The sequence below is a fragment of the Schistocerca cancellata genome, unplaced genomic scaffold (genome assembly GCF_023864275.1).
Source record: "Schistocerca cancellata isolate TAMUIC-IGC-003103 unplaced genomic scaffold, iqSchCanc2.1 HiC_scaffold_426, whole genome shotgun sequence".
Taxonomy (NCBI): domain Eukaryota; kingdom Metazoa; phylum Arthropoda; class Insecta; order Orthoptera; family Acrididae; genus Schistocerca; species Schistocerca cancellata.
This window is the reverse complement of record NW_026046443.1, coordinates 4,590,942-4,616,769: the sequence shown is the minus strand read 5'-3', so window position 1 is coordinate 4,616,769 and position 25,828 is coordinate 4,590,942.

Here is a 25,828-nt window from a genome sequence, read left to right as displayed (position 1 = left end):
CTCTGTATGAAAATCACTGGCTGTGCTGTGTGCAGTCTGTGGCTAGTTTGCATTGTTGCCTGCCATTGTTGTCATGAACTGCTATAGCTGGATGTGAACAGCGCGTAGCGTTGCGCAGTTGGAGGTGAGCTGCCATCAGTGGTGGATGTGGGGAGAGAGATGGCGGAGTTTTGAAAAATGTCATGAACTGCTGTATATATTATGAATATTGAGGTAAATACAGTGTTTGTTCTCTATTAATATCTTTCATTTGCTAACTATCCCTATCAGTAGTTAGTGCCTTCAGTAGTTTGAATCTTTTATTTAGCTGGCAGTAGTGGCGCTCGCTGTATTGCAGTAGTTCCAGTAACGAAGATTTTTGTGAGGTAAGTGATTTGTGAAAGGTATAGGTTAAAGTTAGTCAGGGCCATTGTTTTGTAGGGATTATTGAAAGTCAGATTGCGTTGCGCTAAAAACATTGTGTGTCAGGTTAAGCACAGTCGTGTATAAGTTGTTCTAAGGGGACGTTTCAATATATTTAAATTTTGAAATTTCATGGTTTAGTTCACTATACTTTTCGTGGGTTTTTAAAAGAACATAATCTCCAATTTTAAATTTTGAAACTTTTAGATTTTTATCGTGTCTTCTAGATCTAGATTCAGCTTTTTGCTTTGCCCTTTTTATTACCAATTCTTTCTTTTGATTCAATCCCAAACTTGTACAAGGTGGAAACTCTAATTTTTCTTCAGTTAAACTTTTACTACTTCTACCTAACAAAATTTCTTCCAGTGGGAATCCTGTAGTTTCATGATGTAAAGTGTTCATGACATTCTCAAAATCCGATATGAATCTGCCCCAGGCTCTAATTCAACAACACAATAATTCACTTTTATATAACACTTAGTTATATTAACAATAAAGTTATGCATAATATTAATAATATCTACAAATACAGCATCCTGCCCCTGCTCGTCTCTTTATTAACAAGGCAGTCTTTTCTGGTTCATAAAACAGTCACTTCTTAGGCTTCTGGAGTTCAAAGTCTTTGCTTACTTGAACTCTTCGCAAAATAAACACTGAGTCGCCAGGTGGCTCTTTCTTTCTTTGTTCGGTCTCAACATCTGGATTTTGTTTTGATACCTCGTCATCGTTAGGTACAATATCGTACTTGACTGCATCCCCTTTGATTTCACTGATTTTCTCATACCCTCTTTCAGTAAAAGTATATTCACTTTCTTTTACACCTAAAAATACATCTTCACTAGAGTCATCACTACTCTCTTCTTCAACACCAGATTCATTTAAGTACGCTACTTTTGCACAATAGGGAAAGTTAGTATATTCAATTTTGTCTGTATTTGCGTATGTTTCATCATCTGAACTATCGTCGGAATCCGACCATTCTGGATCGCTTTCAGGTTCTAACATAAAGGCTTTTCTGAGACAGGCACTAAGTTCTTCCTCGGTATTGTCGTCAGGCTTAGATTTTAATTCAATCTCCTCTTTTGGCAAAACGGCCTCATCATCAGCTTTATTTACATCTACTGTGACTTCATATTCAGCGTAATCCTCATGAACTTTAATTACTTTCAGGTAATCATCTGCCCCTTCTCCACGGTGCCTCTCGGTAGCAGCTTGTACTATTGGCGGATTGTTAGCAGAAGTTATTTCTTCGTCAATGCTGAGGATTTCATCCTCCAAATCCTTCCTATCATTAACCTTCCTCTTATCGGCAGCACGCGTACTTTTCGCGGCGCTATTTATTCTCCCCTCTTCAAATTCGGGCCACGTCACTTTATTGACGTCCCTACTATTTCCCTTTTCACCAACTAATTTCTTCGCCTCATACTCCTTCATAAAATCCTCCCACTCACATTGCTTTAGGCCCTTGTACAGATCGTCGATCTGCACACGCCAATCAGTTACTTCTGCTACTTCATTTTCGCCATTTACCTCATTGCAAACACTGCTAACCGCACCTCTTTGTGTACTCACAGTCTCATTTAGTGTTTCCCTTGCCACGGAATTATCACTAGTAAATTTTTCATTATCTCTTACGGCTACGTTCGTACCTACTGCTGCCATATTGCTAGCGGCTTCTCTCTGAACAGATGTTCCGCTAGGCTGGGCCGTTGCCCTCTGATGCTCCACTCGCCTGTTAACCTGGAGCGCTCTGTACGGCAGAGATGACTCATGCTGGCTCGCACCTGACGCTTGTCTCGCCACAACACGTTGCGTCGTTTCTCGCCTGTCTCTAACCTGTTTCATTACATTACGGTCAGTCCGGTATCTTTTCTTAAATCGGGGCCGGTATGTATTGTCCGCTTCCGTTTGGCCCGCAACGTTCGCGGAAATTAGTTTCCCGCGTCATTATTATTTTGCGCGGTGTACTCTCGACCGCGTCCTGTATAATTTCCTCTGCCTCTTCCTCTGCCTCTTCCTCTCTGTATTACATTGACGCGAAATCCATCGCCATCATTCCTTTCGTCATTGTGTCGGGTATTACGGTTGCCAAAATTTTTATAATTGGCACGACTTTCGCGCCAATGGTCTTCGTCTTCGACCCTTTCTAAAAATGCTTGGAAGCTGCGATGGTTGCTTCCTACATACCTCTTTGAATCTTCTGGGAGCTTTTTATACAGTTCCCAGATAATTTCTGAGTCTGATCTTCGGCCTCTTAAATGTGTCAATTTCCGGTACCAATACTCAGAGAAATCTTTCAAAGAATTCCTGCCCCGGTTATCATGCTGTTTGGCCATGATGAACTCGCGCCATAAATGGTCCTGCTTTTGTTCAGACCAATATTCTTCCGTAAATCTTTGCCTGAATTCTTCGAACGTCATTCGTTCGGTATTTAAATTGATTCCCCAGCGCTTAGCGTCACCTGCTAAGGCGCTAATTACTACATTTATCTTTTCCTGATCAGACAAGTGCTCAGGAAACACTCTCTCGCAATTTTTGATAAAATCTAACGGATGCCACCCGTTATGTTTCTTGGCTGGATCGAAGCGTTCCTCGCCTTCTAATAGCTTCGTAATTCGTGTGCCATTACAGATAACACTAGGCTTATCTTTAATTTTGCTCTCCAGATCGAAAATTCTGCCTTGAATTTCCGTAGTATTTTGTTCACAATTTTGAATACATCCGGTTACTATTTCACCTAAATCTCTTCCAGTGTCTAAAACTACCTTTTTCAACTGTGATATTCCGTGTTGACATTCGTTTACGATCTCAGTTTTAAGACCGAAAACTTTTTCGTCTACCTTAGTTTCAACCAGAGGTTCTACTTTCCCTTGGATGTTGAGAATTTCAACATCGAATCTACTGTTAATGTTACCAGTTTCCTCCTGCATAGTATCCATATTTTTGTTAATGGTGTCAATTTCAAATTTCATATTATTTACCACAGAACTTAAATTTCCCACTTTTTGTTCTACCTGCTCTATTTGTTTCCTAATTCTAATTCCTTGATCTTTGACCTGTGCTTTAATTTGATCAACGTGTGTTTTAGCTGCTCATTCTGTGTTTTGAGCTGCTCGTCAACGTGTGTTTTGAGCTGATTAACCTGATTGCCGACTTGTTTTTGAAGTTGCTCATTCTGCCCGGCCATTTGTTTGGTTAATTGTTCAAATAAGTCATTCATGTTTAAAATTTTTACTCTGTTTTGTTCTACGGAATCCGTGTGTTCCGATCCTACTTCAGAAATTTCTTTCGGTTCCTTCTTTATCTGTGGTGAATCAAATATGTCAGTGGATTCGTTCACGTACCCACTATCGTCTACAAAGTCACCCTCTTCTTCCCGTTTTGTCTCTTGCTGTGTTCGAGACGATCGCGACATTTCAATCTGTTTGTTGACGTGTTCATGGTATTGTATGTACGCCAATTGTCTTCCGCTAACGCCATCTGTTATCTGGCCGCGTAAACTCCTGCTACTGCCAGCCGCATTCTCCATTTCGCTTGGCACATCTATCCTGTCCCCGTTCCTGTCCATATTAAATGCCAATTACACTACACTATTGTACTTGACTCACACTGCAGTTTATTTTACTGAACTTTATTGCTATTCGAGCCACTGAACATCCACTGTTCGGTCTTTACGTTAGTTTATAACCGACAATAACTGGATGTCCTGTCACCGGGAAGCCACTTGTAACACTACCGCCCTGTCGGACGGGCTTCACCTTGTAAACAAGGATTTTAGTACATAAGTTGACCGCGTGTACCTAATGGAAGCAAAATCGAACCTATATTCAGTCAGTAACTACAATGATGCGTCAAGCAAATGTAAAGTACAATTACGCGTTCGCATGGACAAGAAGTACACACAGTAGATATTACCAATGATTAATAATTCGGTCGCCAGCCTAGTTAGGCATTGAATGAGTTTTTCCCTGTACAAGTGTGTGCATGTACAATCATAACAACACGTAATGCTGTTGCGTTATAAGACAAAGTTAGGAACCAGAAAGAATCTACTGAACTAAAGTTTTCTTCTTTTGTACTAGTTTGGACGAGTTACTTTTACACAACACCACACAGCAATGATTACTACGAACTGCCTTTTGTATATTGGTCAGGCTGAAATCGGGCATAGATTACCCTAGAATTAGCAATTTTGAAAGCATACATACAATGTCACTATTAAAATTGGAAAAAACACTAATACACTTAGGTTTAATATAGAACTTAAGTTTGTTGTTCAAATCTGATCAGTACACTTCAAAATGTACAAGAATGGGCAAGAGAAGGGGGGGGGGGCCTGAAACTAGTAAGTCCTGGAGGTAAAGTAACACTCAAAATTATCAATCTGTGGATAACTACTCTTTTGTCTCTTCTGGATTAATTAATTGCCATTATTTCTGTCACACATTAGTTAAATAACATCGCTAGCTCAATTCAAAATTTATCTTTCAATTTAATCACACTGTTGTTCTTTACGAAAATTAGTATTAACAAACCTAAATTTAAACTGCTTTATAGCATAGCTTTGTCTACTGATAATTCTCGTTAATACTATCTTTGAACTTTCAGTCCGGGATACTCGGGTTGCACAATATGTGGTAAGGACCCTATCTAGGTCAGTGATAAGGATAAGTAACGGCTAAGGCAATTCTGATAAAAGTCACGTTATTATTGAACAGTCAAAACAGTTTCGACACTGGTCCACACAGATACACTTCTAAAGATGAAATGAATGTTTGACCTGCGCACGTCGGTGCGGCGGATGGCGGGCAGCGAGATAGCGGGCAGCACAGCACACATATAAGCACGGCTAAGGCTCTCACTGCATCGGCACTTTCCTTCTTCTTAGCGTCGTAATCTTTCCAATTTTGTGCCTGAGAATATAGCCATGCCAAGTAGTCGTCGGAATCGGCCCATCCGAGGCTCAATGGAATTCACTTTTCCTGGATAGCCTCCTCAGTACGGTACATGTTCCTTCGACCGATACCCAACTCCGACTGTTATACCGAGCCCGTTGTGCCGAACCGCGCCAGTGTGCGTTTTCCCGCGCTCGCCTGCATCCACCTTTTCCCGCTCCCCTACAGGTAGGGTATTCACCACAGGTTTTCTACTACACATATCCTAATGCATTACCTACGTATGGACCAAGTGTTTAAATTACAATTTTCACATTTTACAATAGTTTTAACATTAAATACATTTCCTTTTGGTTATCAAATTGCTTGAAATCTAACATAAATAATAACATTCATTTCAAAAGTTGTTTACAGTTTCTTTAGCATGACACGAAAAGAAAAAGAAATTCACAACATTACTTACATTATTTTACATAAATTCAGAAAGAAGAATTTATCTAAATTCATAAAGAAAACAAATTATTATAGGTTATTATTGTTACAATCCCCATAATCCCAAAAATACTAATAGCAAGTAAGTGGGAGTGCTGTCCCCCAATAAGCTTACAGCTCATGCATCCACATTGATGACAAATAAAAAATACACAGAAAAATGTAAATGAAAAATTGAGGATGTGTTAGATGATCAGTTTGGTTTTTGGCGAAGGTTTGGGCACAAGAGAAGCAGTTCTGAGGTTGCAGCTGATAATGGAAGCAGGACTTAATATGAACCATGACTATCGCTGGATTTGCCAACCTAGAAATAACATTCGAAAATATAAAATGGTTCAAGGTTGTCGAAATTTTGAGAAAAATAGGAGTGAAATGTTCGAAAAGAAGAGTAATACACAACAAGGAACAATAATAATCGAACACCAAGGACGAAGTGCACGGATTCAAAAGGATTTTACAGAGGAACAGATTTTTACCTCTATTTTTTCAATTAATGCGTCGAAGAAGCAATGACAGCAATAAAAGAAGAAAATTGGGACTAAAATTCTGGGTGAGAGGATATCACCCGAAGTCTGATCAGATTCCCTGATGACACTGCTATCCTCGACAAAAGTATAGACGAGTTATAGGGCGTGTTGAAGGGAATGAAAAGTGATGAGTACAGAATATGGATTGAGAGTTAACCGAAAAGAGACAAAAATAATTATGAGTAGCAAAAAAGGGATTGACAAAGAGCTCACACCAAAATTAGTGACACGAAGTAAAGTGAAGAAATTCTGATTCCAAGGTGGCAAAATAAAGGACGGTCGAAGACGGAAGAAGACATAAAAAGCACACCTGAAACGTCCCCTTAGAAAAATTATACAAGACTGTGCTGATAAACCTCTTACATTATTTTCTTTTCAAACAGCTGAGCAAAACTGAACGTACTCAAACATTCACTAAAGTGACACACAATATTTTTTAGCGCAACGCAATCTGACTTTCAAAAATCCCTACAAAAGAATGGCCCTGACTAACATTAACCTATACCTTTCACAAATCACTTACCTCACCAAAAATCTTCGTTCCTCGAACTACTGCAATACAGCGAGCGCCACTACTGCCAGCTAAATAAAAGATTCAAACTACGGAAGGCACTAACTACTGATAGGGATAGTTAGCAAATGAAAGATTTTAATAGAGAACAAACAATGTATTTAATTTAATATCATCAAAAGTCATAATATATATAATTTCAAAACTCCGCCATCTCTCTCCTCACATCCACCACTGCTGGCGGCTCACGTCTAACTGCGCAACGCTACGCGCTGTTCACATCCAGTTGCCGCTGCCCAACACTACAATGGCAGACAACAATGCAAACTAGCCACAGACTGCACACAGCACAGCCAGTGATTTTCATATAGAGAGCGCTACGTAACGTTGCCAATAAGAAAACATAAACAGCCTACTTACATAAAGAAAACATAAACAGCCTACTTACACACCATTTGAGCCGTGGTAAAATTTGCTGTTTTGAAGAGCGCGCCGCAGCGCGTAGTGAAGCAGTCGCCCTCCGCTTCTGGCGGTGGCGCCGTTGTGGCAATCGCAGCTTTGTTCTCTCCCTCTGGTGGAAAAGGGGAAAGGTGGCCTGTTCACGTGCATTTAAGGGGCGCGATAAGCTCGCCAGTGGCAGTTGGTCAGTTGCAGCGAGGCTGGGTCAGCCTCGCGTCACCAGTTGCTGGTCTGTCTCTCGTTCGCATTTGGGCGGCAGTTAAGTGTCTGTCTGTCGTCGGAGTGCTAGTATGTCTGTCGTTTGGATCAAACTTTAAAGCCCGAAAATGAGAGTCTTGCCACTCCGCCAGTAACAGCACTCAGCTAGTGGTCGCCCAGTCGGGGCTGAGTTCCTGGATCTGAGTCTGCGCGTCAGGCTGCCAGTCTGCTCGAGGTGCTCGGGCAACAGTCATTGGCGGTTGGATCGATCGGTTGGTCGGTCGCACACTGAGACACAAAATGAGTTGTCCGCCTTAGCATCGGCGCATGTGAGGTCCCCACGTTGAGTCCAGTGGGCCACGCAGTATAGAAAGGAGTAGAGGCTTTTGCGGTCGACACGACAGCAACAGGAGTCAAACCAAGACATCGGGCTGGCCAGGGCGAGCTGCGACGCCGTGAGATGGGAGATCGGAGCGCCTTCCTGCGTCCGTTGAAGCGGCTGGCAACGGACGGTTCGGGAGAGCGTGGGGGGGGGGGGGGGGAGGTGCTGCGCCAGGTCTTCGCCAGAAATCGCAGAAAGTTACGTGATTGGAGTTATGTTGTGTCATTAACTTGTTAAATTCTACTTGTTTTCTTGGTGAGGCCACCAGTCGCTTTGTTTTGGGGTCGTCCCACCATTCTTCTCCGTTTGCCCACCTGCGGGAAGGTGGTTGTTTATAAATTGGGTGGTCCGTTTTTCCCTTGTGGAGTAGGGGCGGGTTAGAGCAATCTGCGGTTCGGATTGTTAAGTAATCCCCCTGTCAATCTGCATACGTTAATAGCTGCCTCTGTCATGTTTGTTGGATTCGGTGTTAACGAATTTATTGCTTAAGGTGTAAAGGCCAAATTTCTGAGATATGTTTCTATCTTGCCTATCATCTTGAGAGGCTGTATATGTGTAATTTAGAGCATGTTTGTACATTTTATGTAAGATTGCATTTTATGGGTTTTCATTTAAATTGTCATTTTGGTATATAAAGTTGCCACCCTTTCACCGTAAGAGTTTTATTTTAAAAACAAGTTGCACTTTCGGTGGCAAATAATTTCTTTAATGTGAGTGTTTTGTACCATTTCCATACCTCCTACGGGGTGCATAGTTTATGTGTTTGTGTGAGCTGTTAAACATTTTTAGTTTAAAGTAATCTGGTGTGTTGCAGATTTGCACCAGTGTAGTCTTTCAGAGGTTGTTGTGAGCGGTCGTGACTACGTCCGTGTTAAAACGAAGCGGCAAGCTTCTCGGCCCCTAAAGCTCATAAAGTAAAAAAAAGTTATTGTTTATAACTTCATATTTAGAGGGTGCTTTCTGATTATAATTTTTAAATCTTTTTTTAAAAAAAGGAAAGTGTTTTTAGGAATAAAATTTCCATTTGTTGAAAAAAATTTGTTTTCATCAGTTACCCACTGACAACTATTCCACGCTCACATAGTGTGATTAAATGTGTTAATGTTCTTGATGAATCCCTAGTAAATAAAGTAAATTCTTTAAGAAAAGTTTTTGAAAGTAAATCCACGGTTCACCATTACTGGCAAAGAGATCCCCTGGGCAAGAAAAGTCTTAATATCGAACATAGTCCTTAATTTGAGGAAGAGGATATTGAAGATTGGGTGGAGTGATAAGTAAGGAATGAAGACATTCTCCATAGAAACGGAAAAGAAAGGAACTTGCGAAAAACTGACAAGGAGGAGAGACTGTAAGATAGAACGTGTGTTAAGACACCAGGAAGTAACTTATGGTACTAGAGGGAGCTGTACAGAGTAAAATCTGGAGGGGAACACAGACGTGGAACAGATCCAGTAAGTATTTCAGGACGTAGGATGCAAGTGCTGCTGTGAGAAGCAGATTTTGACCCAAGGGAGGAGTTTTTGGCAGACCGCTTTAAACCAGTAGACTGATGACTCAAATAACAAAAATTAGTTATACCTTCGACACAGGCGTCTTCTGAATATACCACTATCCGGACCACTTCAGGCACGTTCCATGCCTTCGTCAGGTACGATTTGGCCGCTATTATACGTGCTGACATTGCGCACTTCCACCCCCCCCCCCCTTCCACCCCTCGACATCACGCTGATAGCCAGAACAGGGTCTGAAGACATTCCACTCACGTGGGACACGCCGAACTATTCGATTCATCGTATCGACAGGATTACTCTCTTCAACGCAACTCCTGTCTCAAGCGCAATTGCTCAAAAACGTGTTCTACATATTGTGTCGGCTACTGTGCGAGTCAGAACCGACACAAACAAGCAAGGAGGGAAGTTGCGATGGGCGTTGGCAGAAACCCAAATCATCTGTACAAAACTCTTTAGGACCAATAAAACTTTCTGTTCTGGCCTGGTCATGGGGGAAGCCTCGTCAGAGAGGTCCACCCCATGAACGTCTAGTGAAGCGATTCCAGTGGCGGTTTCCGGTTGCCTTCCATTGATGATGAACTGATAATGAGGACAACACAGCACCCAGTCCCTGAGCGGAGAAAATCTCCGACCCAGCCGAGAATCGAACCCGGGCCCCTTGGCGTGACAGATCGCCGTCCTGACCACTTTTTTTTGTTCTCATTTTGTTCGATTTTGTTCGTTGCATTTGTTCGGTGCGGATGTCCCATGACACCCGTTCAAGCAATCACAGGTCATACTTATATCTCATCCAAAGTTAATCAGTTGGTACTTTCGCGAAACAGTCCCTCAAATACTCCTCAATGGTACCCAACTACCATACCAAAAAAGAGTAAAAGACCTTGGAATAATCTTGGATGAACACCTAAACTGGGAAGAACAAACAGTCACAGCTTGCCGGAAATCGCTCTCCTCCCTACATGCAATTCAAAAATTTAGAAAAATATTTCCAACCCATGTTAAACAAAAATTAGTCCAAACACTAGTCTTGCCTAATCTTTACTACTGTGATGTAGTTCAACACGGCACAAATAGTGAAAATTCGAGATGCCTCGAGCTAGTGATGAATGCTTGCGTTAGATACGTATGCAATATACGGTTGTATGATCATATCAGTATTTCATACTACCAGCTAGGTTGGATACGCCCACATAAGGCACGCGATCTCCACACGATGTGCTTACTTCATCGATTTCTTAGCCACTGGTGCCCCCAATACTTATCTTCTCACATTAAACACCTATCATCATTCCACAACCGCAATACCAGATCGGATACGTCTAGCATCTTGGCTGTACCTTTACATAACACAAAATCTTTCTCTGTGTCATTCTCCATCTCAGCCATACGACTATGGAACGCGCTCCCCTGTGATCTGCGTCTTATCCAGAACCACTTAACATTCAAGAGGGAACTCAAGACTTACATATTAGGGACGGTATAGCCACCATTGTCGTGCCCCTCTCATCTTTCTCTTTCTCCTCTCCATCATAGCTTCGAATTTTACCATTCTATTTCTCTTCCTCTAACCTATCTACCTCTTCTATATCTCTTTCACCCCATTCTATCGTCTTGTATCTCTGCTTGATGAGAATAACTCACAAGCTGCAAGAATATAACGAGAAAATTCCCAACTAGCAATAGGACTGACATTCATAAAAGAAAAAATATGTTTACTTTCCCATACATAGTCATTACTATTATTATTATTCTTGATTATTATAATTATTTTTTGATTGTTATAATTATCATTGTACTACTTTTATAATCTCTAATTTTTTTCTGTAACATTAATACTGTATAACATGTTATATGTCCTTAATGTTCTGTAGAAACTGAAATTTGTTGAATATGAGTATGCCTGGTTAGGTGTAACAGAGGGCCTGAAGGCCCTAATCTTGCCAGGTAAAATAAATGCATAAATAAATAAAATAAATAAATAAATAAGTGTTGAGCCATTGACTCATCTTTCTATTACAGAGAGCTGCTAACCCTCTGAACGAACACGCTGAGCTACCGTGCCGGCACCACTCAGCTATCGGGGCGGACTTAAGACTAACATAAAAAGAAACAATTTGAGGTGCTGCTTGTGCCTCCTACAAACAATAACTGTTCATTATTGCTACGCAGGCTAAGTAGTTTCTTCCTAGTACTCAGTACTGATGCTCTCTAAGTCCGTGACCGAAATGGAGCCTACCAGCGATAGGCGGCTGGTTAAATCAGCGCTGACAGGGGGCGCTGAGCTGTTGTGTCGCTGCCCACTCCTTCCATTGGCGTGCGGGTCAGCGCATCGTCGATACCGTTTCGCGGCTCTGCGCAGTACGGTATGCTGTCGATGCTTTACAACTGCACACTAGGACTAACATTAAAGAAAGTTGAACTTTTGCTCATGGGTGTGAAACGAAATTTGTATGTTAGCGCACAGTCGCCAAATAAAAGTCTAAAGTGACGGTTTTGCTATTTAGTATCCACCTCTCATCACGATAAAAGTCTTTGCAGGAGCCCAAAACGTTTAAAGCACCCAACAGTCTACAGAGAACAATCCGAAGAGTGAAGCAACAGGTCTCGCCTCTAACATCAATAGTGAGGAAGATTCTAGCGACATGATTGCTGTTGTGAATTGGCAGGAGCCAATTCACGGAGTTCGGAGGAAGCCGAAAGGTACGCGTTTAAGCTCACGCAGGCTGGCGTGAGGTCTGGAAAATGACAAGGAATTATAGTAGCCAAAATTAGTACATAGCTTCTGGAATACTTAACTTTAATCCATAATTGGAGAACATCGCTCTTGATGATACATAATTACAATCTCAATATAAACTGGTAATGGCGCCTTGCTAGGTCGTAGCAAATGACGTAGCTGAAGGCTATGCTAACTATCGTCTCGGCAAATGAGAGCGTAATTTGTCAGTGAACCATTGCTCGCAACGTCGGCTGTACAACTGGGCCGAGTGCTAGGAAGTGTCTCTAGACCTGCCGTGTGGCGGCGCTCGGTCTGCAATCACTGACAGTGGCGACACGCGGGTCCGTCGTATACTAGCGGACCGCGGCCGATTTAAAGGCTACCACCTAGCAAGTGTGGTGTCTGGCGGTGACACCACAATTGCTACGGATGGAGTACCTACAGCAGCTGGTTCACAAACTGCAGCTTAAAGACATCAGGACTGACGTTTGACAACTATCTTTGTTAATGATAAAGCGACGATCCTTGTTTTTGTAAATGATTATAGGCACAATTTCCACTTGACCCAAAGAGGTAAGCAGCTTCTTCATGTTTAAGGCACTGTTTTGATAGTTTAGCTCCGAAACTGATTAGCTGTATTGTAACAGGAATGTCCTTGAAGATAGACTGTATTCGTAAATCTGTAGCGTTTTAATGGGCTTTGTCACGCACATCGATAAACAGAAAACCTTTTTACACGGTGGTTGCTTCTCTCCATAAGACAAAAAAAGTCTTATTTTTCAAACCCTTCACTTATATTGTGTTCCAACGCGGCAGCACAATTGTAAATGTATTTTATTCCCATTTAAAAGACTTTTTAATCGATTAAAAATCAGAGCGCATTGCATCTGAACACGTCACACATTGTGTTAATGGCCGATCTCACATAATAATGAAGAGAGCGGTTCATTTTTAATGAAGTCAAGGCGGCGCAAACATTTTGACCGAACGTCCGACAGATATTACGAAATTTTAACAAAACTGTCAAATAGAGAAACATTTGGGGCAGCTCTCAGTGATGCTCGAAATCTTGTCACCAGCTGAGGTGCTCAGACGTCGGTAACGGAAGGAGACCACTGAGTGAAATTCCACTAGAAATACAGGATATAAATTTTAAGTTGACAAACCAGAATAACTCGAAAAATAAGCTTCACACGAAAAAATGTGTAGAACCCAAAGTTGATTATTTTCGAGGAGGACATCTGCTTGTGCTAAAATTAGCATACCACCCCAGCCCCCTGGGGATGGTGCGGGAAGCAACTTTAAAATGTCACATGGGAACCCCCATGTTTTATTGCAGAATCAGATTCTACATAAAAATCTACGTACATTTTGTCTTAAACATTTGTTTTGGTTCTTGGTAGTTGGCGCTGTAATTCAAGAAAATCTGCGGAAAAAATTAATGTTTGGGTCAACATTTGTAAAACTCTAATTCACCTCTCTCAAACCCCATCCTATGGGGAGAGAGGGAGAGTTTTAGCTTTAGTGAATCAAAATTTACGAAGTAAATAATTATTTTTTTATTTATCCGTAACTATTTTCCATGAGAAAATGAGAACATGGATTTTCTTGAATTACAGCGCCAACTACCAAGAATCAAAACAAATGTTTAAGACAAAATGTACGTAGTTTTTCATGTAGAATCTAATTCTGCAATTAAAAAAATGAGCTCCCATTTTAAATTTAAAGTTGCCTTCGGCCCTACCCCCAGCACCAGAAGATGTCCCCCTCGAAAATAATCAACTTCGGATTCTGCACATTTTTCGTGTGAAGCTTATTTTTCGTCAACTTGAAATTTACACGCTTTATATCGTCTAGCAGGTACTCCTTAAAATTCCGAGATTCTCAAACATTGAACTTTAAGTTCTCATTGGCATCACATCTGCTACATATGGTTTCGAGCATTATTCAACGACACATCCAATGTTTCTCTGTTTTATTTCTTACGTTAGACAAATCATTTCACAATACATTTGACAAGCTCTTGTTTTAAACTTTTGTTCATAAAGCATTAAGTATGATATTTTACCGCTATTGTAGTATTAATAAGAGTATACAGATGAAGCGAAAGCAGAGAAGTTTCAGTTGATGCTGTGATTTGAAATTTTTTGCTACGTCAGTTGTGTAGCTAACAGTGAGTGTCTGAAATATCTGTTTTAACATCAAATGACTATTGTAATTTTTCTTATTTACCTTGATTACTAAGAAGCAAGAAAATCTTTTTTGCAAAACTAAATCTCACGCTGGTCAGTATGATAATGAACACGACGAGAAGATTCAACAAAGTAGGGTTAATACATAGGCTTACCGATAGTCATTTTTCCCACGCGCCGTTCGCGAGTGATCAGTTAGTAATACTACACACCGTTAGGTGGCTTGCGAAGTATGATTTAGATGCAGCCCATATCGCCACGAATATTCGGACAAAAAACCAGTGCGTTATTTTTACGAAGTCTTGATTTTGCTTAAACACTTCACCAAAATTTAGCGAGTTTATGAAAGGTGACGTGTCGTTTTTATCCAATAGAAACCTTCTGTACATATTCCCCTCATTTTTCCAAACTTTCAATGGGTAATTTAATCCTTTATTGTTTCTGCAGGAAATGAACTTCGTTTCTCTACTACCAGTGATACGCCATAGATGAGAAAACGCGTTACTCCAGCTACGCGGAACAGGTTAACAGAAGTACTGGGAAAAATAAAATGCCTAACAACTGGATCTGTGTCATATTGCACATGGGGAAAGCATCAAGTGACTAAGGCTGGTTTAAACTATTAAGACTTTCGCCTGTGATATGGTGGTAAGGTCACAGTTCTTTTACAGCTCTTTATAAGTTACCCTGTATTGAAGATAATTTAAAAAACCTTTCGGAAAAGAGAAAATGACTTTTGAACAATATCTATTGATCTAAAAATACACAAAATATTTGGAAAGGGGCAACATTGCTTCTACAATAGGTATCAAAAGCGGCAGACTAGAAGTGAGGTGGTGGAGTGTTGGTGTTATGAAGAGCTTTTCGAGAGACAGCTTGGCTAAAAGCAAAAGTCAGTTGCCGCCCTGGAATTCCAGAGTATCCGGCCAACTAGGGAAGAGTCACGTCCGAAGACTATCGCAGGCTGCTGAGGGGGCGTGACCAGGCTTCCGCCGCGTGGAGAGGAACTTCTGGAACGAACAGATGGCTCACTGGAGGAATCGCTTTCGGAGCTACCTCTAGCTTCTTTAACTGACGGCCAAATGGTCGTGAGTCCCCGATTCGGCTACAGACGTTGCATAAATTATGAATAAAAATCAGCAATGGCTGCTGAAGGGAGTCACCCTTGGTAGTTTTATATGTATCACTTTTTACACCTCGTCATCCTAAATCAAAAACCGTTTATTGTTTTGTTTTCGTCCATTTGAGACTTGAAATCGCGATTTGATACCACGCTTCGAAAATTTTATCAGGATTAGCCACTTTTCAATATTGCATATAAAAAATAAAGTTACGAAATTGAAACGTGGGTCTTATGGAAAGCAGGAAAGGTATGGACGGGGCCTAATCAGTTACCGTTGGTTGCACAGAAAACACATAAACTTGATTTAAAAAAAAAAAAAAAACTCTATACAATCACTTTTAAAGATTTTACTACACTGGCGGCTGAAAGCCTTATTAGAGGAATTGCAAGTTATTGTCGGCTGAAGTCCACAAGCAATGTTACACACAATCAACGGCTGAAGGCCTGATTAAGAAGGTTCAAAATTATTCGTCGCAGAAGGCCAGAAGCAATTTCAAAAACCCTTTTAACAATCTTAATAACTGTAACAAGCTATAGTGACGGCTGAAGGCCTTATCAAGACAGAATTGAAACTACTTGTCGGCAGAAAGTCACAAGTGATGTAACAAAAAATTAACGGCTGAAGTCGAGCAGCAATTTCAGAATACACAACAGCTGAAGGCCTGAATTACAAGTGAGGAAGGAAGTTACACATTAACAAATACTAAAATATTTCTTCTTAACAATCGAAATGGAAACAAGCTTTAGTAATGGCTGAAGGCCTTATTAAGAAAAATTGCAAATTATTGGTCGGCTGAAGGCCACAAACAATGTTAAACACAATCAATGGCTGAAGGCCTGATTAAGAAAGGATTCAAAATTATTGGGGGCCGAAGGCCACAAGCAATTTTCAGCATACTCAACGGCTGCAAGCCTGAATTACAAGTAAGGAAGGCAGTTGCATGTTAAAATACTGTAACAGGCTATAGTGACGGCTGCAGGCCTTATTAAGAGAAAATTGAAAATAATTTGTCGGCTGAAGGCCGCAAGCCGTGTTACAAACAATTAACAGCTGAAGGCCAGAATTACAAGTGGGGAAGGCAATAACAAAACATTAGGGTAAATTTTAAACAATTATGACAACTTGTCCAAATAAGACGGAATGATCCACAGACAGTGCTCCCTGGATCGACCTGAGACAGGTGACTACAGCTGTGTAAGCGGTGAGACAGGCAGCCAAGAGTTGTACTCACGTAACAGGTTGGCAACTCACACTAGGGGTAACTTAAGCGCCGACTGACCGGCTAACCACTCCGCCTAACGTCCGATCACCGGTACAACGATGGAATATTTTTAGACAAGGACGAAGAGACGGACAGCACTACATCTTCAGAAAAACGCCCAAGGCCGAAGGAAACACTGGAACCAAGATAGACCTCCCAAAAACATATGCACAGTACGGTTCAAGAGGCTGTCGAAACTACACGCAGTGTCGGACAGCATCAACACGACGAGAAAAGGTATACTGCCGGAAAGGTACGCGTTAGCGGCCACAAGGCAGAATATACCGCTGTTTGCACTTCACTGATAAGAATAATACTAAAACCAAACTAACATCAAGGAGTAGAAGGCGGCTAGTAACTTCCGCCAACCTGACAGACTCCACTTGTTGCAGTTGTTCTCACCGAACCTGGGAACAGCAACACGCAAACTGTGGTGTCACCGCCAGACACCACACTTGCTAGGTGGTAGCTTTTAAATCGGCCGCGGTCCGCTAGTATACGACGGACCCGCGTGTCGCCACTGTCAGTAATTGCAGACCGAGCGCCGCCACGCGGCAGGTCTAGAGAGACGTACTAGCACTCGTCCCAGTTGTACAGCCGACTTTGCAAGGAACGGTTCACTGACAACTACGCTCTCATTTGCCGAGACGATAGTTAGCATAGCCTTCAGCTACTTTTGCTACGACCTAGCAAGGCGCCATTACCAATTGATATTGTGATTATAAAGCCTGTACAGTAACGAGAGATGTTCTACAAATGTGGATTAAAGTTAAGTATTCCAGAAGCTACGTACTTTTCTTTATAGCATTCATTACGTATCCTGTTTCAGACCTCACGCCAGCCTGCGTGAGCTTATAGCGAGCATTTCGGTCTCCTCCAACAAAACAATGTTGGCACGTCTGCCGACACTTCACAAACAACAACGAGATCTCAAAGAGTGGAGGTTTCGGTACTGGATACGGTTCACTCAACTTCAAACGTCCTGCGTTCGGTCGTCAGCTACAGCCCCTCGGTCCAACAGTGGCTGCACGCAGCCAGCGGTCCCGGCCTGCCCTCGCTTTGCTGTCCTCCTTGCTGCTCCATCCGAAGCCCCGCTACTGACAACAGAACGCAGGCAGAATTTAAACAACTGGACATCATAAAACCACACAAGATACACACGGATCTGCAAAGACAATTCCACAATGTCCCAAACAATACTAAAACCAGCCACTGTGAAGCAACACAGACGAATAATTATAAGAAGGCACAAACACAGAGAAGCCAGAAGTGGTCGGAAAATGAAATGCACGACGTCTGCTGCGACGACCGACCGAAAGACCACCCAACGGTCGGCCCCACTCAAGTCAGGCACGGTTTTTTTTTTTACTTTATTGTTATTTTAATACCTGTACAAATCAGGCAGGCTGGCAGCGGCACACTACGCCGCTCTTCAGCCATAGTGTTTACAATAGTATGAGAACGGAGAATGATAATGAACATAGGGACAGGCAAAAGAGAGAGGTCACAGAGACACAAAAAACACAGAGTCGTTCACACGTGACGATAACAACACTGAAAACACGTTGACACGGCGCACAGAACACTGATGAATCTGACAGCACAAGTGAACGTAGCAGCGGGACGGCGGACACCAAACGTGCGGTAGCGTTCTCGCTTCCCACGCCCGGGTTCCCGGGTTCGATTCCCGGCGGGGTCAGGGATTTTCTCTGCCTCGTGATGGCTGGGTGTTGTGTGCTGTCCTTAGGTTAGTTAGGTTTAGGTAGTTCTAAGTTCTATGGGACTGATGACCATAGATGTTAAGTCCCATAGTGTTCAGAGCCATTTGAGCCAGACACCAAAAACACTAAACGACATCACACACACGAGACACAGAAGGCGATGATCTCTGGCCCGCGAATGTTCACTATGCGTGTGTGAGTCCGGGGACCTGCCAAGAGAGGAGGAGGAGGAAGGGGAGTGGGAGAGCGAGAGGGGAGAGCAGGGATGCCACGGGCAGGGGAGATAGGGGGGAGAGAGGAAGGGGGAGGGGAAGCCTGGGGGAAGAGGGGTGGAGGGAGGGGATGGGGGAAAAGGAAAGAGAAGGGAAGAGAAGAGAAGGGAGGGAGGGTGCCGAAAGGAAAGGACACCGGAAGTGGGGGGTGGGGCAGGATCAAAGTTGATAGGAGGGGTAGATGGAGGGGACGAGGACATCATCAGGGAGGGGGAGCTGGCGGAAGCCACCTTGGGAGAGGGTAAGGAGGGTGGAGAGATGGAGACCGGGTGGGACGTGGGAATACTGGCGCAGCACCAGGCGGGGATGGGAGAGGATCGGGGATACGAGCGGGTGAGGAGGATCAAGTTTACGGGAGGTGTACAGGATCCGTATCCTTTCAAGGAAAAGGAGGAGGTGGGGGAAGGGGATGAGATCATACAGGATCCACGTGGGGGAGGGGAGACGGATGCGATAGGCAAGGCGGAGAGCATGGCGTTCAAGGATTTGGAGGGATATATAAAAGGGAGGGGGGGCAGAGATCCAGGCTGGATGGGCGTAACAAAGGATAGGGCAGATGAGGGATTTATAGGTGTGGAGAATTGTGGAGGGGTCCAGACCCCATGTGCGGCCGGAAAGGAGCTTGAGGAGACGGAGTCGGGAACGTGCCTTGGCTTGGATTGTCTGGAGATGGGGAGTCCAGGAGAGGCGACGGTCGAGAGTGACGCCAAGGTACTTAAGGGTGGGAGTGAGGGCGATAGGACGGCCATAGACGGTGAGATAGAAATCAAGGAGGCGGAAGGAACGGGTGGTTTTGCCTACAATGATCGCCTGGGTTTTGGAGGGATTGACATTGAGCAACCACTGGTTGCACCAAGCAGTGAACCGGTCAAGATGGGATTGGAGAAGGTGTTGGGAGCGTTGCAGGGTAGGGGCAAGGGCAAGGAAGGCGGTGTCATCGGCAAACTGGAGAAGGTGGACGGGGGGTGACGGCGGCGGCATGTCCGCCGTGTACAAAAGGTACAGAAGGGGGGAGAGGACGGAGCCTTGGGGCACACCGGCGGAGCGGAAAAAGGTGTATGAATCTATGTTATGGATGGTGACATAGGAAGGACGGCGGGAGAGAAAGGAACCGATCAGACGGACGTAGTTAATGGGAAGGGCAAAGGTTTGGAGCTGGAAGAGGAGACCGGAATGCCATACGCGGTCATAAGCGTGTTCGAGGTCAAGGGAGAGGAAGATTGCGGAGCGACGGGAATTAAGCTGGTCGGAAAGGAGATGAGTGAGGAGAAGGAGAAGATCGTCAGAGGAGAAGCACGGCCGAAAGCCACACTGGGTGCTGGCGGAGATGCTGGTGGATGCGGCGGGTGTCAGGCACGGAAAATATCCCAGTATAAATCGTTGACTGACAACTTATTGCCATGAGAGCATTTCGACGGGTGAAAGTTGGCACTACTCGAATATCACGGTCCATTCAACTGAACACACTGAATCCGGTCCTTGACGTGGACGTGTACTCTCGCGACGACATCCTTTCGTCGGACAGTGCATGTGTGTCGCCAGCAGTCGGGCGAGTACTGGCTGTCCGGCCCTCACTGCTGCTCCGTCTCAACTCTGTCGACACGCGACGATCGGAAATACTAGGGGCTGATCCAAAGATGGTACCACAGTACGCGCTATCGATAAGCGCTGCTGCTGCCACTTGCAGACAGACAAGGCGAGCAAACGTAGTGGCGCCAGTGAACACACTAAGATAACGCGACGCCACTATCGCTATTACAAGATGCCAAGCTATGAACGGCACCAACGAGAGCCGCACGCGGCTCAGTAATTATTTTTTGTTTGCTGATTTATGTCCGTAGTATGGGGACATATTGAAATCCGTGCGCCACAGTATCATTGACCGCACTACAGCAGCCAAAATGAAATTGTGCAGCTCATTCATATAGTAGAATATTGTGTGGCCATTCGTGTTCGTCAGCAGTGGGAATGTTGATGCTGTGTCACGTCGTTTAAAACGGCTAAGTACACTAGGACAAAAAAAACGACGCACAAAGAAGAAGTTAACCACAAGGGGCGGAAATCGGTAGATGTGACGTACATGTACAGGCAAAAAATTGATTACATTTTCAGAAAAACTGTCTGATTTATTCAGGAGAAAGAGCCTCACAAATTGAGGAGTTAATGCATTGTTCTACTTCGGGCCCTTATGCAAGCAGTTGTTCTGCTTTGCATTGATCGAAAAAGCTGTTGAGTGTCCTCCTGAGGCATATCATGCCTAATCCTGTCCAACTGGCAAGTTAGATCGTCAAATTCGAGAGCTGGTTGTATGGCTCTGCGCGTGACACTCAAAACGTGCTCCGTTGGGGAGAGATCTGACGACCTTGCTGGCCAAGGGTTTGGCATGCTTCGAGTATTTTACTGAGCTGTTCTATGGTGTCGTTACTCACTTTCATACTGAGAAAGCAGTGCCTAGAGTTGTTACATTCTTCCAGCTGTCGTTAGTATGTTTCCTGTTACATGGTTCGGAAAGCTGGCGTCTGTGTGGTTTCACAGTGGGTTGAGCGCGCCTAGTCAGTTTGATATTACCTTTGAAAACTGGTTTTCGTTCTTTTGCGAGTGTCTCCGCAATGACACGTACTTCGTGATTCATTTTCTTTTTGTATATGAACCATCTAAAGTGATAGATATTAATAGTGGTAGGTCTGATGTTTTGCATATGTGACCACGCGTGTAATTTGTCAGCTTAGGCACCAATCCAGACAAACTGGTTCTGTCTCGCCTTTCAAGTGATCCGCATTGTCGTGTGGTTCCTAAGTTGGGACATTTATGTTTTCCTTGGATGCAAAACACGTGGAGGAACAATGTGACCTGTAGTTTTTCTGGTGCTTTATACTATCAACTGTCTATTGAGAAACCTGAAACTGTCGTGCTGATTCCATACACCAGTTAACGTACCCTCACGGTAGTGAGTCCAGTGATTTGGAAGGAAGTTTGCAGGGCATTAGATAATAAGAAGTATGTCCCATGAAGAGGAAGTGTTTCTAAAAAAAATGGTTCAAATGGCTCTGAGCACTATGAGAATCAACTGCTGAGGTCATTAGTCCCCTAGAACTTAGAACTAGTTAAACCTAACTAACCTAAGGACATCACAAACATCCATGCCCGAGGCAGGATTCGAACCTGCAACCGTAGCGGTCTTGCGGTTCCAGACTGCAGCGCCTTTAACCGCACGGTCACTTCGGCCGGCAAGTGTTTCTCTCTCAACTGTCATGGCTTGGTAACACTCATTGTAGAAGTACCGGCTAGTGTCGGTCATCTTTTATCAGCAGCAGGTTAATGTTTGTTTCTGCAGCTGCTATGGACAAGCTGACCTCAGATTCGTTCTTTAGTGTCTAGAAAGCCTGTTTACTCGATTCGCTAGACAAACTTTTTTTTCTTTATTGTGATTTCATTCCCCTGCCCCATATCGGCATGGGAGGGCTGTCAGCGGCACAATCCGCCACTCTTCAGCCGAGTGACATGACAACTAATAGGAGAGTAAAATGTTACATATAAGGCGATAAAAAAGGGGGACATAAAACAGAGTAAGGGGACATAATGGAGGTAAAAATACACTGACATGGAGACGTTCATGTGGAGACAATTAAAGAAGTCGATATAAAGTTAGAAAACACAGTTGGCGATTCTTAAAACACAAAGAAAACACTGAAGACACATGCACAGGTTAAAAATCGGCCACATATTAAAAACATTGCAGAACAACACATTTTAAACCCACTTGGAGCACACATGATGAAGAATAAAACTGCCAGGTGGGACCTGCCGAGGGAGAGGCCGGAGAGGATGGAAAATAGCAAGGTGCAGCAGGGGAGGGGGCGTGATGAAGAGAGTAGGGGCGTCATCAGTTACACCAAGAGGCAGGAGACTGGTGGGGCAGCAGATGAAGAGGAAAGACAAGGCAGGAGGGAGTGCAAAGACACTGAAGGGGAGCACAAGAGAAGGAGGGGGAGTAGGAGGGGAAAGCCACTCAGTAGAAGGGAGGGGGAGGAGAGAGAGCCCTGAGGAGGAGGCAGGAGGAAGATTGGGTTAGAGGTGGTAGCAAGGGTAGATGTCAGGGCGAAGCTCATCATCTGGGACGGGTAGATGGTGGAAGTGACGTTGGGAAAGGAGGCAAAGGGTGTGGAGATGGAGAGAGGGTGGGACACAATGGTAAAGGCACAGCAACGGGCTGGGGTTGGAGAGGAAGGGAAACACCAGGGGGTGAACGGATCAATGCGGCGGACAATTATATATTGTGTGTGGATGTGTTCAAGATAAAGGAGAAGGTGGGGGAAGGGGATGGGGTCATAGAGGATGCTCATGGGGGACAGAAGGCAGATGCAGAAGGCGAGGTGGAGCACATGGCGTTCGAGGATTTGGAGGGATTTATACAACCTGGAAGGGGTGGAAATCCAAGCCACTCTGGCATAACAGAGGATAGGGCGGATCAAGGGTTCGTTGGTGTGAAGGATGATGGAAGGATGTAGACCCCACGTCCAGCCTGACAGGAGATTCAGGAGGTGGAGTCTGTTGTGAGTTTTGTGTTGGATGGTAAGGAGATGGGGTGTCCAGGTGAAGTGGCGGTCGAAGGTGAGGCCAAGGTATTTGAGGGTAGGTGGATAGGACAGCCATAAATGGTGAGGTATAAATCATGGAGACGGAGGAAGCGGGTGGTGCGGCCTATGATGCTCGCCTGTGTCTTGGAGGGGTTGATGCGGAGGAACCACTGGCTGCACCAAGTGGTGAATTGGTCAAGGTGGGTTTGGAGGGTACACTGGGACCATTGAAGGGTAGGACATAGGAAGGCGATGTCATCAGTAAACTGCAGGAGATGAATAGGCGGTAGAGGTTTGGGCATATCAGCAGTGTACAGGAGATAGAGGAGAGGGGAAAGGACGGAGCTTTGGGGCATGCCAGCAGAGGGATAGAAGGTACAGGAGTTGGAATTGTCGATAGTCACGTAGGAGGGACGATAGGTGAGGAAGGAAGCAACGAGATGGACGAAGTTGACGGGGAGAGCATAGGCAACACCGACTCAAAGGAAGGCCTCAGAGCTTGTTGGTGACGTCACGTCAGCTAGGCACGGCGAACGCCAGGTCTGTTGCAGGCAGAAACGCCCGGGCGTGCTTATCACTATAAATCTCTTATTTTTGGACAAAACTTTTGGTATTGTTTTGGATTCTGCAGTTTTATTTAGATGAAAGATTTTCTTACTATCGTATAGCTACAAATGTAGATCATAGTTCTGTATTACTGAATCCTGTCGAAACAAACATAGGTCAATATGAGAAGATGCTTTGCCCCATTGCGAGCTTCGCAAATCTTACATTCAAGTAACTATATTTACTTGATCCATTTTGTTATCGAAACTTACCCCAATCCCCTTACAATGAACTCGTTTCTTTTATTTATTTATTTATTTTCGTTTGACATTGTCACTGGAAATGTGAACTAATTTACATGTGTAAATGTCCAACTGTTGCCAGTCATTAGACTACAGTCGTTTTCAACGAAAGGAATTCTAAACAGGAAACAAAATAGCTTCATACATCGAAAGTACTACTGAGCTTAAACTTTTTTAAACATACACATTAGAAAAGATAAATATTCCCCTCTTGCAACTGAAAGGAGAAATTTTATAAGATAAAAAAATTTAATTTGATAAAACTCTTTTGCCTCTTCTTCTGTCCCTTACCCCCTCCCCCAACGTGTACAATCGCAAGATATTTCATTAACATTCAGTGCTCCTCACCACATAGTCAACCAAGATACCTAAAGAAGAGCACCAATATGTTCACAGCTTCTTGTAAAAGCAACCCAGTACAAACGTAACTTCCTCAGATTTACAAATAAGGTAAAGAAGCACGAATTCTGTTGCTGCTGGACCATGAAGTTGTTTTTGTATGTCAATCCTTAAAACAGGTGGAAATTTAAGTTCAGGAGTACACTATTTGTTAAGAAGTGTAATGAATTGCAGAAATCTCTCAGAACAATGTGTGTTGGTCAACTACCGCCAATAGTTTCACATTTTCCTGTGTCAGAGAGGGAGACACCACCATTATGAGTATGCCTGCAATAGACCTGGGGTTCGCTGTGCCTAGCTGACGTGACGTCACGAACAAGCGCCGAGGCCTTCCTTAGAGTCGGTGTTGGCATAGGTCTGAAGTTTGAAGAGGAGCCCGGGATGCCAGACAAGGTCATAGGCGTTCTGGAGGTCAAGGGAAACAAAGATTGCGGAGTAATGGCAGTTGGAGGGAAAGAAGATTGGTAAGGTTAAGGAGCTGGTCGTCGGCGGAAAAGGAAGACTAGAAGCCACATTGGGTAAGAGCATGGAGGTTGTTCAAATGGTTGAAATAGCTCTGAGCACTATGGGACTGAATTTCTGAGGTCATCAGTCCCTTAGAACTTAGAACTACTTAAATCTAACTAACCTAAGGACATCAATGCCTGAGACATCCATGCCTGAGACAGGATTCGAACCAGATGAAGGAGGTGGTTCTGGTTAAGGAGGCGGTGAATATGGTGAGAGGATGGTCTCGAATACCTTACTCAACGTGGAGGTGAGGCAGATAGGACGATAGGAAGAGGTGTCAGAGGGGGGTTTGTTGGGTTTAGGGAACAGCAGGACATGGGAAGTCTTCCACAGGTCGGAGTAAAATCCAGTGGAGTGGGGGACATTGTCCAGGGTAGCAAGGACAGCCAGGAAGGATGGGCAGGATTCCTTGAGGTGGCGGCAGGTTGCGCCATCAGGACCAGGGGCGGTGTTGCGCTAGACAAACATTCGAACAAATCGTATTAATAAGTTTTATTATAAAACGAAAAGAGACAAAACTTAAGTTTTGCAGTTACACAGATGTGTCGCAAGCAAAGAGTGACATACAACGTAGTCTATCTTCTTCAGTATAAACAATCCTTAGTCTGCACTCCATAGAAAGTACAAGCGAAGTGACTAGCGTTGATGCTGCTATACAACTGCCTTATCTTGAAGCTGATATCCAAATGAGCCATCACCAGTCGGTCATGGCGCTTACGCCCTCTTGACATAGGGGCCGCTGATGTTGCATTGTCCTCCTGGAGAGGGGTCAGTCAGCATGACATTGGCCGACGTCGTCACACTAAATCTCTATCGTTCCCGACTGAC